This window comes from Ambystoma mexicanum, chromosome 14 (assembly GCF_040938575.1).
Source record: "Ambystoma mexicanum isolate Mex_15411 chromosome 14, UKY_AmexF1_1, whole genome shotgun sequence".
Lineage (NCBI taxonomy): Eukaryota > Metazoa > Chordata > Amphibia > Caudata > Ambystomatidae > Ambystoma > Ambystoma mexicanum.
The window spans coordinates 156,772,446-156,788,377 of NC_090940.1; positions in this window are offsets into that span (position 1 = coordinate 156,772,446).

Below are 15,932 nucleotides of genomic sequence, written 5' to 3' on the forward strand. Positions count from 1 at the left end.
TGGAAGTTGAGATCACGACAGATGAAGTGCGGAGGGTCATTAATAATCTTCCATCAGGTAAGGCCCCGGGCCCTGATGGGTTCCTTTCAGAATTTTATAAGACCCACAAGGAGGTCTTGATTCCCATCCTTACCAAGCTATTTAACTTCATAGGCTCGTTGGGGCATCTCCCTGGATCCATGAACGAAGCCAAAGTGGTCTTGCTTCACAAGCAAGGAAAGGATCCGACCCACTGCGCGTCCTATCGTCCTATAGCATTAATGAACGTCGATGCCAAAATTCATGCCAAGGTCCTGGCCAATCGTCTGGAACCCATCCTCCCCAAACTAATTCAGGAAGACCAGTCGGGCTTTGTACCAGGTAGACAAACCCCGGATAACGTCAGACGGCTCACGCACCTGATTGAAAAGTCCCAGAAAAAGAACATCCCTGCCCTTCTGCTGGCCATCGATGCCGAGAAGGCTTTTGATTGGGTAGAGTAGGGGGTTTCTGTTTGCGGTCTTGGAGCGAATGGGTTTCGGAGCGGGCTTTGTAACGCGGGTGAGGGCAGGCTACCAAAATCCTTTCATACGCTTAGCGATAAATGGCCAGGTTACTGCACCGATATGTGTGGGAAGGGGCACTAGGCAGGGATGCCTGATGTCGCTGCTCCTATATGCTCTCCACCTGGAACCATTTCTGGCAGTGGTCCGGGCAGCTGAGGACATCAAGGGCATCCCGTTTGGAGGCAGCGCCCACAAGATCGTGGCCTTTGCTGACGATATGATCTTCTCTTTAACCTCTCCGATCATATCCTTGCAGGTGGTGGCAAGAGAGCTGGACAAGTTTGGTAAGGTGGCAGGTCTGAAGGTCAACGCCCACAAATCTGAGGTTCTCCCCCTAACCCTGCCGGCCTCTGAAACTCGGGATCTCGCCAAGGACCATAAATACAGATGGGTAGAATCCTCGCTGAAGTACCTGGGGGTGTATCTGACCAAGAATGTGGACCAATTGTACGCAGTGAACTACCCGTCGCTCCTCCAGAAGGTGAAATCTAAGCTAGTGGACTGGGGCCCCCTTGAGATCTCGTGGTTGGGTAGAGTCAATGCTTTAAAGATGTCAATCCTGCCCCTGATCTTGTATCACTTTGTCACCCTACCGGTACGAGTCCCTACATCCTTCTTTAGGGCTCTGCAAAAAATAACTAGTCGGTTTGTTTGGAGCAGAAAGCGCCCGAGGGTGGCGACACCCATCATGAAAGCCTTGCCAGAGAGGGGGGGAGTGGGGCAGCCGGATTTTCGTGTGTAATACCTGGCTGGGCAGCTTAGGGTAATTCGGGATTGGCAAAGGAATGACAGGGGCAAAGTCTGGAGACCAATGGATAGAGCAGTGGTGGGTTCTGACCTAGAGGGTGTCCTGTGGTTACCGAGGCATGATAGGCCACATAGAATGTATTGTAGCGCTATAACATCGACGACTGGGGAGGCATGGGATCAGGCAGTCCGTAGTGCTCAGATCACTACCTTCCCTTCCCCATTTTCTCCCCTGCATGGAAACCCGCAATTTACTCCAGCTGCCACCACTGCACCGAGTTTTGATCAATGGTTTTCAGGGGGATGTAGGATGCTGCGAGACTTGATCGCCGAAGGCCAGGTGAAAAGCTTCGAGGATTGCAAGAAAGATTTTGGTGTGGGAGAGCAACAGTGATTCTCATACCTTCGGTTCAGGCACTGGATCTCCCACCCGTCTGTAAGACGCCCGGGTTCGCGCCCTCTTACCCAATTTGAAAAGTACTTAGATACCAACTCCGTGGACAGGGCGGTGGTTTCGTCTATTTATAAGCTCATAAAACGGGAAGAGGTTCTACATTCCAGGTCCTGCATGGGTAAATGGGAGACTGATCTAAGGGCAGGCGTAGGGGAGCAGGAATGGCTTAGGCTGTCGTCCCAAATCCCGAGGCTTACGAGATCCATTCAAATCAGGGAGATGTGGCTGAAGTTGCTACTTAGATGGCACCATACCCCGCTTAAGTTAAACAAGATGTACTCCACGCACTCGGCTCTTTGCTGGAGGGAATGTGGCGTAGTGGGATCTTGGGCTCACATTTGGTGGGAATGCCCGAAACTGGCTGCCTTTTGGTCTCTAGTTCGGCAGGCGATAACTCAGGTGTTGGGTCCCTTGCAAGAGGGTTGTGGGGGGCGCAACTTAGTGGGCCTTAATGGAATGCTTGCCACCTTGTCCACCAAAGCCGACCGCAAACTATATGTGATAATGATGATGTCAGCGGCAATGGTCCTGGCCAAGAAGTGGAAATCAAAGGACCCGCCTCAGGAACATGAGTGGGTGGCTAAACTGTGGGCAATGGTGGTGATGGAGTGGCTCACCTATGCGATTCAAGGCATGCACTTGAGGTTTTACTCGGAATGGGCTGCCCTGTTGTCCTTGTTAAAGGCAGGAGCCCGTTGGGCCTGGTGCCCCAGGGCGATGGAGCTGTTGGGCATAGTTTGCCCTCAAGATGAATCGGACCTTCAAAGTTGAAGTGTGCTACCTATTTTCTTTCTCCTACTTGTTGAACTTGGCCGTTCAGAGAACCTGTAGAGTCTGGGTCGGTGAGGGGGGGTTAGGGGGAGGGGAGGGGAAAAGGGGTTTAGGGGGTGTTGTTTTTTTTTTTCTTTTTTCTTTCTGCTAATGCTCTTTGTTGTATGAATTAAAAAATGGTTAACTTATTGGAAAAAAAAAAACTAAAACCAATGCAGGTGCCCGTACCACATCAACAACAACTGAAACAAGCGCCAAACAATATAAACGAAAACTCATCTTCAAAGCAACTAAAAACCAGAGGCAATTCATACGAAAAGTCCTAGATCTAGAGCAGAGGGACGAGGATCTTTCAGAAAATGAGCAAGAAAGACTGTCCACAATATCAGTATACAATGACGAAAGCTTCACAGATATAGAAGCTGATAAGAGTGAAGACCAAGTTGATGTAGCGGCAAGCCCAGAAAAAGAGACTTGCGGCTTCATCACCCTACAGGAAAAACATGAATTGTTAGATGCGAAAAACAAAACCACAACTAAGCAACACAAGGTGCTCGGATCTCTGATCGTTCACTCCAAGCAACAATGCTCATTTCAGCCAAAAAAGGTAGTGACGCAGAGTTTGATATCGGGACCAACAACCACTCCGCCCCCGTGCACAAATAGAAAACCTAATCATACAGCACAAGCCACACAAAAGGAAGTACCCAACATCTACAAATTATCACTAGAATGGGTTTTAAAGGCCAAAGATGGACTTATCGTGAATCGGTCCAATCTAGTGAGACTGCTGCACAATATCCCGCAATTTCGTGTTGTGGAACCGAAAGACTTTAAAATTGTGTCCTTCCCGAACGAAGCAGAAATGGACCACATCCATTTACACTTGAGAACTAAATCCACCGCAAACCTGCTCCTAACAGCTATAAATGAGCTGCATGTCTTGGGTTTTGATCTAAAACCTATTCCTTCTTCAGATGGTGAAAACAAGCACAAGGCACAGACAGAGGAAAACAGCCAGATGCACGAAGGGCACGCAAAACAATACAACACAGAAGATGAATCCGACAATAGACCAATTAGATTCTCTCCAACTGTACTGTAGGGCCCGTATGTGCTCCAGACAAAAAATCGGTTGAAGAAGGCTCATCTTGCTTGGAAAGAAGACCTGAGAAGCAAACATTCTGGAACTGACTCACAAATACCTTATCATTGGCAAATCAAGATTAGACCGAATACTAGAAAATTCAAAAAGTGTTCTGGATAGCTACATGGAACTCCAGAGGCTTTAAACATTTGTTTGTAAACATTGACCGGGACCTTGTGACAGCCGATGTTATTTGTATTCAAGAATGTTGGCTGCAAGAAACCCCTATGCTTGATGGTTATACCTGCTGCTTGAACAAAGCAGTCAAAGGAGCAACAGGGAGACCATCAGCAGGGCTTCTTACTATCATCAAAAACACTCAACACAAAAAACTGGTGAAAATTGCTACAGTGATACCGCATATCCACCTGCATGTGCCTTTAATATTCTGCACTTTGGTGATTCACCTATCATAATTCTTTACTTTTGCTACTCCACGGATATCCCGTGATTTCTTCATTTTTGCTCATCAATCCATTACAGGATCAGCTTTTTGCCGCACACCCTTTGAACCATGGTCCCCACTCCAAGGAACCTTTGAGTAAATGGACGCTTGGGTCCACTTTTGTACTAAGTATTGGTGAGTGCCCTGCTCTATACCTTATTCATCCTCGACCCATCCACAGATTCTATAATGCCAGACTTTCTAAGTGTGATAGATTAAAATCTTTTAAATACCCCTGATTCGGTAGTTGTGATTTGGGCTAGTCCTCTCTTTAATCACACAGTACCGAACTTAGGGATGATTCTAACACATGGGGGTTAGTGACTTCGGATGATGATCTAGACTGTTAAACACCAATTTTAGTAACATATGAACATGTGAAGTATGTCATGTTTTTGAACTCATGTGACAGTTGTCATCTATTTGGACAGGTATTGGATTTAGCCTTATTGCCTCTCTCCTTTATTTCTAATTCACAGTTCAGAAAATTCATCTGGCTCTGGAAGAAGAGAATGTTTTTCTCGAAACGCATCAGCCATGTTTTAAGTTGAACTGTATTTTCTTTGGCCTCTTTGTTTTTCTCATTCAATCATTAAACACTTCTCTGTATCACAGTTATGTGAATAGCTATTTCTTTTTGAATGTACCGACTAAGCTATACTGTATTAACTAAGTTTCAGTAACTGACAATTTAACTGTTTTTTATGGGATTGTAAGGTGTGCATGGGACAGGAGGGTTCCATTTACGGATCCTCTTTTCTTTGTGCAGAAAACCGTGCAGCCGTCATCCCTCATACAAATAACAGTTTTACAGCATGATTTGCCAGAGACAAATACCACACAGATAATAATGAACCTATATTGGAATAGCAAAGCAAAAGCCGGAGTAAATTTTGTAACCACCATCACCAAACAGATAGATGACTTAAGAGCAGAATATGACAACCCAACTCTCTTCATTTGTGGTGACTTAAACATAGACTGTCACAAAATGCTGAGTATCAAAGGCACGACACAACAAAACAGCCAAAAAAACACCAGGACAAAGATATGGTTACAAGAAATGGAAACAAGAAATCTACACATGGCAAATGGTAACGTAGAAGGCGATCTCCAAGGAGCCATCACTTGGACATCCTTCAATGCCAAAGCAACGCCAGATTACTTTTTTGTGGACGAAACAACACATGCATTAATCATATCGCTAAAGATCCTAGAAACAACTAAAAGTGATCACAAACCCTTAATTCTAGCCTGTACCGAATATTCTAGCCAAACATTTTGCAAAAATGAACTGTGTGGCCACACAAAGTCAATGAAAACAAAGTCCTTAACCGACTGTGACTAACAGCAAAGAACATGCCACATCTAACTATGGAAATTAAAAAAATGGCAAGAAGACAAGAACACCAACGTGGAATACGAAACTTGTCTAACACTGTTTCGAGAAGCAAAGACTCAACAAACAAACAAATCTAAGGTCACAAGATTACATAATTTTGACCCAAATTTGCATACACGGAAAAAACAGCTAGCAAAAGACATAAGAATATTAAGAAAAGAAAACACAACAATAACCATCAAAAGAGAACTGGAAAAAAAGCTCAAGTCAACCATATTGACACTGGGTAAAAACACACAGAGCGACCTTGTACCAAAAGGATTCTGAACTAATGCTAATGACACTGGAAAACAAAAATGCAAATTGTTTCTGGGCTTAGATAAACAAAGAACAAAATGCACAAAGTTTGAGTCAATTGTATCCAATTAATGAATCCAAATTGTCTGCTCACTTTGAAAACATCTATAACCCAAATACTGATACTAAATCTCGGTGGACGCAAAAAGATCAAGAAAATCCTGGATCATAAACTTCAACAAAGCTGAAATTCTGGAACTGATTAAAAAAAGTAGCGCATCCCGGGCCCCGGGACCTGAAGGATTAACAAACAGCTTATTAAAACAAGCGCCGGAAGTATGGGCCGAGTTGTGCAACACACTTTTCAAAAGAATAAATCTCAATAAGGAAATTCCAACCTCATGGAAGCGAGCAGTGGTGATACCAATATTCAAGAGAGGAGATCGAACTTTACCAGAAAATTATCGTCCAATATCACTGCTGGATGTTCTGGGTAAACTATACGCAGGCATTCTACTTAAAATATTGAAGGAATGGATAACATCCAGCAAAAACTATGATCCCAGACAAGCGGTTTTGTCGAAAAGGTAGCTTGTGGACTAAATCTGCTCATACTAAACCTGTTGAAAATACAGACCATAGAGGAAAACAAAATACTTTTCCTAGCGTGTATTAATATGGCAATGGCATTTGACAGAGTTGATAGACAAATGCTATGGGAAAAACTAAAAATAAAAGGGCTGCCCACGAGATCTTTGGGCAGCAATTATTAGTCTACACACTGACACGACACTGCAGGTGCGCCTAGATCAAGCTGGGTCATTAAGCAGGGCCATTCACACCACAAGGGGCCTAAAACAAGGGTGTCCCCTGGCCTCGATCTTGTAAAACTTCTTCATTTTAGAGATCAAGGACAGAATGGAACCCCAGAGATCATGCTCGCAGCGCTTAGGAGGAATTGCAATAGGCCATCCACTTGATGCAGACAACCTCATTTTACTGGATGCTAGACCTATTGGCTTACAACGCGAGCTAGATGCACTCCAAAACCTGGTGAATGAAAATAAGCAAAAAATAAATGCAGCAAAATCAGAAATTCTGATAATCCAAAAAACTCAAAGAAAAGTAACCAAACTGTTCAAATTGTGTCTCGACAACCAACCAATTTCCATAAGTAAAAGTACAAAGTATCTAGGAGCCATCATCAGCAATGACTGGGGAGACAAACCCTTGATACAGCATCTATACTCAAAGATTAGACAGTAAAACAAACCAACCTAGAGGGTGAAAAACAATGGGGAAGAAGGTGGTGCAATATGATTGTGGTAGTAGGGAGTGAGTGGGTAAATTATGTCTGACAAATGCATATCTTCGCGTACACAATAGCCAAAACTGTTGGGTTTGCCAATGCTTGCTTCTAAAAGGGCGTGTACATAAAGTGACTGAAGGCACACTTCATTTAGCTATTTGCGTTACACCCGCTGCTGAGCCATCACATTTCAGGGTGCTGCTCAGAAAAGTACAGAACGGACATCAAAGAGATCCCAGGATGCATTTCTTTCGGCAGGGAGGGGCGGCTAGTGGGTGGTAATGGTCATAGGAGTTAGCATGGTCATGTGTGGTCCATAACCAAACCAAGCCCACACTGTGCGTCCCTCCTTACATGCCATCTCTATCCTACCTTCCCTTTACATGATAATAATGTTGGCGTATATGCAGCGCTTACAGTGCTACTTAATAGTTGAAAACAAAAAAAGGATCTTGCGGTAACTTGCATGTGAGGTAATCCATTTAATTTGAATCTATGAAATATCCAACCAATCACAGAGCCCCACCAGTTCTTTGTTTATAAATTGATATGGAAACTTGGCGATTCTAACAGTCTGACACTTCACTGTGATTTTGTTTTGAAATTAGTCTAATAGACTTTATCATAGCGTATGGAAGGTTTTTGAGGCCACAACTGAGGGGTCTGATTGAAGCATCGCTTCTGCCACTCGCCGACACTGCCCCTCCCACCCAGCGCAAGTCAAAGAGGTTGCAGAAGCCGCCCCTTTTAGGAAACAGGTCATCAAGGGTGGTCCAGCGGTGAGCATCAACCCTGAAGAAGTGCTTCCACCAGATATCCTTACACGCGCCACCTGTTGTGCCGAAACCCTGCTGCTGCACCACCTGCCCACCGTGGGTATGGAAATTGCTCAAGGCTCCCCGCACGCTGCCCTGCCTGCACAGACGCGTAGGGAGAATCCTAGAGGGATCCCAACTGTCCCCTCCAATCACGATGCTTGTGATATAGCAGCCACCACCCACCAGCTCCCTCTACCAAACTCAATATAGAGCCATGGTTTCCATTGCTTGACTTGGAGTAAAAGTAAAGTTGCGCTATGACAAAGGTCATTAAAGTCCTTAAATATCTTTCCAAATGATATGTCTTCAACCACTGTATGTGTGCAATCCAGTTTTAATAATGGTATCTGTCACAGCCGACACGTGCTTCGACCTGGGGTCGTCCTCATGGCTGCTCAATGTTAATTGCAAAATATACATCATAATTGCAATTGACTTGGACTAGTTCTGATAGGCAAGGTGAGGCAGCTCAGATGTGGAGCTTCCACCAGCTAAACTGACAGAACTACCAGCTTACTCAACAAGTCAAATAAATAAACAAACAAACAAACAAGCTTCTGTGGACTGGATGATATACCCGGTAAAATGTACGAGGGTGGAACCGGCAGCATGGCAGAAGGAGGCAGAGTCTAAAATGTACGAGGGTGGAACCGGCAGCATGGCAGGAGGAGGCAGAGTCTAAAATATACGAGGGTGGAACCGGCAGCATGGCAGGCAGAGTCTAAAATATACGAGGGTGGAACCGGCAGCATGGCAGGAGGAGGCAGAGTCTAAAATATACGAGGGTGGAACCGGCAGCATGGCAGGAGGAGGCAGAGTCTAAAATGTACGAGGGTGGAACCGGCAGCATGGCAGGAGGAGGCAGAGTCTAAAATATACGAGGGTGGAACCGGCAGCATGGCAGAAGGAGGCAGAGTCTAAAATTGTACGAGGGTGGAACCGGCAGCATGGCAGAAGGAGGCAGAGTCTAAAATGTACGAGGGTGGAACCGGCAGCATGGCAGGAGGAGGCAGAGTCTAAAATGTACGAGGGTGGAAGTAGGAAGCCGAAAGCTGCAATTAAAGTGGTTTTGTACGCAGCATGTGGGGGCGCAACTGCATCTTGATTCTCTCATAGAAGGATGATGGGGTTTCGGGCATTTTTTGGCTAATTAAATAACTTTTTTGTGTGCAATGTTTGTTTTGATTGTTTTCACCATCATTTAACATTATGAATCTATAAGAAAATATAAGCCACGCAGACATTTTTCTTTATGTCAGTAAACAAACCACTCAAGAGGTTGTGAAGAAAGGTTCACACACAGTAAAACAAAAATCCTTACCACTTGCTCTGATGGAATTGGGTGTGTGTGAAAAGGCACTCATCGGTGCCAGTTTTGCAGTCCTGAGAGGGGCACTCTTCTCTAAAACCAATACTTCTTGAAGGCAACTGCACAGGCTGAATTGAGCCCCCTTAAGTGGCGGGGCGGGGGATAGGGGGTTAGCCCACACGTGAATGCAGAGATTGCCGTGTCGAGGCCAAGATAGGCAGTCTGCTGCTCTCCAAGTGTTGTGTACTACAACCCTTTGATCCCTCCTCATTGACTACAATGGCATGGGGTCATGGGAGTTGTAGTTCAAAGCATCTGCAGAGCCAAAGCTTGCAAACTCCTGGCTTAGGTACTCCAGTGCCCCTCACTGAGCAGCATCAAGAGGGCAGGAGTATGCTTGGAGTAGCTTCTCTACCCAGGACCAAATCCATTTGTGATCTAACCCCAGCACTGACAAACCTTGAAGCCATCCCCCGAAACACTCCCTTCAAGGTCACCTTTCTCTGAAATTGCGATGTTCAATCAATTCTCCCCGTAAAGTCCTCCTCCCGTAGGATGGTTCTGCGTACCGATAGGTAGAGAAAATGTCTGTGCGGATTGGATGCTGCCACCGGTCTTTAGATTCACGCGTCGCGCATCACTATTGCTATTATTATTAATACGGTCCTTATTGCGCGCGTAACAAGCTTCGCTAAGCAGCAGAGCTCTTTCCAAGTCATAGGGGTAGTTCACGGCAAGGGAAGCAGGTCACAAGGAATTAACACAAGTGAGCGGGGGAGATAACAACGGGGGAGAGGGAGGGTGAATAATTTGCCAACAAGGGATCTACAGGCAACCAGGAGAGGAAACAGGGAGGAACAGATTGTCCAGCCTCAGGTTAGGTGAGGAGAGGAAGTGTTGCCGACCTTGGTTTTAAGGATGTCCACACCCACTCCACTATTGGGTACAACTAAACTGTCTAATAATAATACCTATTATGCAAGTGTTTGGGTGAGAAGGAATCTGGTAAGAAGCTCAATATCATACAATATATATATGTATATATATATATATTTTGTATTTATTAATCGCTCATTGGCTGAAATATTCAACCTTACAATCATCTAAAATACATTCATAAAAATTTGAAAAATGTAATCCAACAGTAAAACCTTATTCTTCAAAAAAATATTTAAAAAGCATTCTCTTTCATATCTGTATTCAGAGCACGATACAGAATACCTCACATGCTTCAAGAGCACGTATTACAGTAAAATACCAATCTCAAGTAAATATCTAATAACATCTAAGATTAGAGTCAACTGTTGGCCACTAAAAATAGTCCCCCACTCTTTCTCCCCTGTTAATGTCCTATATGCTTTAAAATGCTTGGCCGAATAAATATTCCTTTTCCCGGCCAAACAAACGCATGATACCAAAATATGTCTCAAAGTTTCGATCTCGCTCTAGCCATTACAAAAACAACAATTTCTTGAAGACATAGGCCGCTTAGCTCCTGAACCAAAACTTCTCGTGTCAGCCATAAATTAACAAGAAGCCTCAAAAAACAGTTCCGATATGTGTTACAAGGGAATTTCATTAAATAATTGGGCACCTAGTAAAGTAAATAATTTTTTTAATATCATAATTCGTACATTCAGATGAAGTCTGAATCCAGTCATATTGTCATAGTTTGTGTGTTTTTCTCTGTCTGATGTTAACATAAGGGTATCATGGAAATACCCGCCGCCTCCATCACAATGTGACAGTTATCCTTCTGTTTATGCACAAGCCGGTCGGAATCCTCCCTAAAGAGGACCCCAGATCTAACAAAGTCCCGTTAGAATGACCCAGCAAAAATATCCCCAAAAGCACCAGGGCACGCCATCTTACCATCGTAACTAATGAGAGGAGACCCAGTTCATATTGAGTAATCTGAGCAGCGACACCTTGTGGTAGGGCCAGCACCTTCTTCCAACATATACCTTCTAATCAGTTTCAATTGACCTTCGTGAGCATTCATTTGGATTCTGCACCACATAACAAAGTCGGAATTACTTTTTGTTTGTAATAAGTAATAACCGCCAGACATGAACATTTTCCATATCCACCATGTACATTCCGACCTTGGGCAGCTGCCGTCCGAGCCTTCAATTTCAGTTCCTCAAGGTAAGGCACTTACCTTAAATTATCATTGGTACAGACCCCCAGAAATCTGTATTCATGAACCAATTGCAAGGAGGTCTTATTCAAATACCAAGTAAATGGTAATTTTGTCCTCCCCCCTTTTTGGTGAAAAAATCATGATATTTGATTTGTTAATGTTTAGAGTAAGGCCATTTTCAGCTGTATAAAGTTCTAGCCTTGGAAGTTGATGCTGTAAACCCACCAGGGTCTTATCCAATAATATCAAATCATTGGCATATAAAAACCATTCCAAGGGTCGATCCCCCCGCCCCCCACCTAGGAGGAAAAGATCAAGCTAAATTTAAGTGACCACCTAGGTCGGCAATGAAGAGGTTGAATAAAGCAGGCGCCAGAATGCACCCCTGCTTTAAACCTCTATGGGTAGGAATAGACCTCAATAGAAGATCTTGGGCCTCATTAAAAGTGTGTCGGACTGGAAATAAGGGAGCCAGTAGCAATGTACCGGCACCTTTTCCAAACCGCCACACTACAAGTCTGCCTGCAGGGGCTGTTGTGCCCGGCAGGTCTGACCTGCTGAGCGCAACCGTCCCAGTAGGCAGACTTGTCACAGAAGCATCAGCACTGTTAGCAACAATGCCAGTGTTTTTGTGTCCACATTCCCATGGAGTCTAATGGGACTCCATGGGAATAGGAATGTACACTTTCCCCCGCCTGATATCCCGGGCCGCTGGGACTTGTAATGTCCCGGTGTTACCGGGATATCAGGCGGCAGCAACAGTGTTACAAGTTTGGCAGAATGCCGCCGGTAACACCGGCGTGTTACCGCTGAACTCGTAATGAGGCCCCTTTTTGGTCAGCCTCACCTGTATTGAGGTTTCTGTGTGTAATGTGTAGAGGAGGTCCCAGATATGACCCGCACCCCTGCCCCCCATTGCGAGTTGCCAGTAAGGTACTCGCCGTGGTACATGACGTATGAGGAGCAAATGAACCAACAGAGAGCCGCACTGGGACTCTGCCCCTTGTACGTAAGGAGATCAATACCGGTTGAAGCAGCCATAACGCAACAACCCTGGGCAGCACGATACCCTATCAGACAACCATACCAGCCTGATACGGAATGAGGAATACCTGCACACGGTCCACGGGGAGACCCCTAAGCCTTAATGGAAGGCCAATGAAAATAAACCAAGGGTCCGAGCAGCCCCGAGAACAAGCAGACTTGGCTGCTGAAAGCACGAATGCCAGTACTAGTAACCACAAGGATAATGACAATGGATGCAGGGGAGATACACTGTTAAAACATAAGAGAATGGTGCCACAAGGCAAGATGGAAGCAACTGCCGTGTTGAATGTGTGTAAATAAGCTTGAAATGCAAGATTCTAAGAAATCGATACTGCTTGCAATGTTTAGTAGAAGAGTAGAGCGGCAAGCACCAACCATATATCTACCTCAATACTGAACAATGTACACGTGCGACTCCATTTTGTGAAAGCAGAAATGTACCCAGGCGGCCAAAGGCCTGACAGGCTGAGTTTAGAAACCCAGCAAAGACCAGAGAAGGAGCGGAATCAAAACTCAACAAAGAGAGGCTTATGCCGGGGAGATCAAGGTCAACCAGAGAAGGGGAGGCGAGCATGAGCTCACGAGACTCCAACTACAGAGAATACCAGCCCGCCAGTGAAGGTCAAGATAAGAGAGGCCCATCCAGGTGGCCAAGCGCACACAGAATTAAATGCACAAAAGGTTGGAAACTGAAGCAGATTCACGGTGAACCAACACGTGACCAGACAGGCACGAAGATGTACCACCGCCTGATGTCATCCAGAACCAGAGGGTGCCATAACTTTTCCTGATAAGAGACTACAGATCCGAGGCCATACCCAGCCAACTAATTGACACACAGCCCTAAAACACTGATTGATGGAAGGGAGGAAGGGTGAATCTTGGGACACTAGGCACCTGGGTGTCTACTCTGCATGCTGCTAATTAAATTGAAGATTTATGTTTAGGGGTGTAACTTGCCCAATCACAAGGGACCATGTAATCTAGGGTCCTATAGACACTGTAACCAATGAGACGTCGTACTTGTAGTGATGTCAATCACGTATGGTGTAGAGGGAAGGGCGTAGACGCCCACCCGATAAGAGTTATCCAATCCACTTGCGTTATTTCCATATACAGATATAGCACCTATACTTAAGTTACCTTTGCCAACCAATTGTATTGCATGATGACTTCTTTTTTTAGAATTAGACGTCAATGATGACTTATTTTGCCCATAAAAGAGGCTGTTGGACTAATGTTCGGGGAAGTCGGGGTGAGGCAGGTGTTCGTGATGCTGCTGATTTCCATAAACTGATGTATGTATCATTAAACAGACTTCCCTTTGCCAATTTACTGAGTCCTGATTATTGAACCTTGCTGGAGTATGTGAATCCTGCACTCTGTCCTCGCTTGGTGCAGCTATCTTGTATTACTAGTTTTCGAGGGTGAGTGCTGACCAATGGGCCCTTCAGTAATTTCCTCTCCTCGTCAACACTTGGTAGCGTGAGGATGGTTTCGGCCATCGATTATAGATTATCGATTGATATAGTATAAGACACCTTTAGACCGACGGCACAAAGTAACTCTGGGCCTTCGGTTACATCACAAGTCCTTTCGCTATTCCGGCTGAGTAGGCAGAGAAGCTCCCCGTGGACAATGATAGTGTAATCATACCCAAAATATCTGCAGTGGGTCTGAAGAAACCTGCCTTTCCAAGCATAACCCTTCTCATTCCCACGGGCAGCGGATCGGACGAAAACCATAAAAGCAGGAAGAGGAAGGGGCAGTGATCCTGAAGTTCCAGAGAGGAAAAGAGGCGATCGGTGAGTGAAAACAACGAAACTCGTTACCTTGCCAAATGTCTTATAGGCCTTAGAGTAAGAAGGGGAAAGGTAACGGAGGCTGGTGGAGAAGATTAATACAGTTAAAAGTAGGAAAGACTGTAGAGATATAAAGGGTAAAAACCCGGGCACCTGAAGTAATTGGGAGGAATACCGGGGGGGGCACCTGAGAAAAAAACTGTAAGGAATAACGGGAGGGCACCTGAGAAAAAACCTAAGGAATACCGCAGGGCACCCGAGAAAAAACGGTAAGGAATACCGGGGGGCACCCGGGAAAAAACCTAAGGAATTCCGGGGGGGCACCTGAGAAAAAACTGTAAGGAATACCAGGGGGGGGCACCCGAGAAAAAAACTGTAAGGAATACCAGGGGGGCACCTGAGAGAAAACTGTAAAATTTGACTTGTTCCTGCGCTTTAAAGAGTGGTCAGAAGGAACTTGAACCCAGAGCCCACAGAGGGGGGACTTTAGGCTACGATGAGGTTTAAAGACGTCATAAAGGGGTTAGTTGAAATCCCATGACGGGGTAACAATTAGAAGGCAGGTATACGTATGACCAGCTGGTGTCCGTCTATTCTGTCAAGCGTATGTCCTATATGTTCTGTGTATGCTGAATGTGGAATTATTGTGTTATTAATTGATGGCAATGTATTTTTGCTTTACGCGATTCTGTAAAGGAGAGGGAATCGCCACTGAATTGATGTGTTTTGCGTAAAAATGTTGGTATAAAATTTGGCGGAAAATTGGATTGGAGCTCGCGTATGTGGTGCTTGCTCATAATAGCGTAAAGTTGAAAAACGGAATGAACATTGTTGATGACAACATTAAGGATGGAAGAAGTTACCCCACTTGCACACTTATGCAAGCAGTTGCCAAAGCACGCAACAAAATTGAAGAAATATAGCCAGGAGGGGGTTAAGAGCACCGCAAATAAAATGTTTATGCCGTGGCCCCAAAATGTGTCATTGTCAAAGGCTGTTTTACAGCACATGACCACCTTCCTACATGCCACATATAGCGGGAAGAAGCTCGAAAAACGCCTTGCTGTTCTCGAGCTTTGGAAAATGTTTGAACAAACAAAAGAAGAAGAACCCCCCGCAGACCGGATATTAAATGTATGTACGCAGGGGGGTGAGACGCCTAAAGCACCACCTGCCCCGCCGGAACCAGTTGTTGAGGGAAGTAAATCGGAGGGTCTTTACCCACTAAGAGAGCTTAAGGCAGCCACAGGTTATAGCAACCCTGCATATGAGTCACCTGCGTGTAGCAGTGACGAGACGAAAGAGAAGGAACAGGAAATTTACTCAGCCTCCACAGTCCCATGGGGAAAAGAGAGGCGAGGTGAGGAAAGGAAGGACCAGGCACAAACGAGTGCACCTCTAGATAGGGAGAGAGAGGGAAAGAAGCAGAAAGGAACTGATGAGTTAACATGTACAAAGGACGAATGGATAGGAGGGTAGATACTGTTGAAGTAAGATGGAAAAGGAAATGATGGTGCAAGGCCGAGTGAATGGTCTGATGAGGTGCAAAGAAAGGAAAGGGAAAAAGAAGTGGACATAAGAAACGAGAGGGCAAGAAAGAAGGATAGGTTGAGGCGAGAACAACTATATCGTGAAGAGCAAGGTATACCGCTCAGTCGCACGCAATATGCAGCCTATGAAAGTACAGGCAGAACATGCTTAGGTTAGAGGAAGAGAAACGAGTGCACAAAAGAAAGGTAAAAAAGTGAGAAGACGA